The sequence below is a fragment of the Peromyscus leucopus genome, chromosome 2 (genome assembly GCF_004664715.2).
Source record: "Peromyscus leucopus breed LL Stock chromosome 2, UCI_PerLeu_2.1, whole genome shotgun sequence".
Classification (NCBI taxonomy): domain Eukaryota; kingdom Metazoa; phylum Chordata; class Mammalia; order Rodentia; family Cricetidae; genus Peromyscus; species Peromyscus leucopus.
The window spans coordinates 62,082,794-62,083,527 of record NC_051064.1 but is presented as its reverse complement, the minus strand read 5'-3'; positions in this window follow the sequence as shown (position 1 = coordinate 62,083,527).

Here is a 734-nt window from a genome sequence, read left to right as displayed (position 1 = left end):
AGCCCAGGCTGGCCTCGAACTCAGAGATCCACCTGCCTCTGCCTCCTGAGTGCTGGGATTAAAGACAAGAGCCACCACCACCCGGCTCAATGTATTATATTTTAACTTAGAAGTTTAATTCAGAATCAATGTAAGAAATGCAAAATAAACTTCTTACCAGTGTAAAAGGATTTTTGTTCCTATCTGTATTCTTTGCTACGGTCAGCGACTTCTTGCCACACAAATGCCAGTTTTCCGACTTAAAAAGAATAATTCTTGCACCGTTAAAATATCATTTTATTTATTTATTTTTTTTAGACAAGGAAGGTCTTGCTCAGAATGGCATGGGATATCAACCTCTGCTTTATTTCATATTTTTTAAAAAAACTATTTTAATTTGCTCATCAGAGGACATCTATGTGGTTAGATGAAATACTTCAAAGGCTGGAGAGCTGGCTAGGCTGGCCAAGCGCTGGCTACACAAACCTGAAGACCTCCATGAATTCAGATCCTCAGTACACACATCAAAGCCGGGCTGAGCCGCGCACACCTGTGACCCCAAAGCTGGGCCGCAAAAGGGAACCTGAAGGCTCATCGCAAGCTCTAGGCTCAGGGAGAGACCCAGAGTCAAAAAAACATCAAGCGGAGAGTTGATAGAAGAAGACGTCTAACGTTGACCTCTCACCTCCTCATGCCCATGCACAGGCAAGCACACCTGCACACATGTGCACACATCTGAACACACATGATAGATA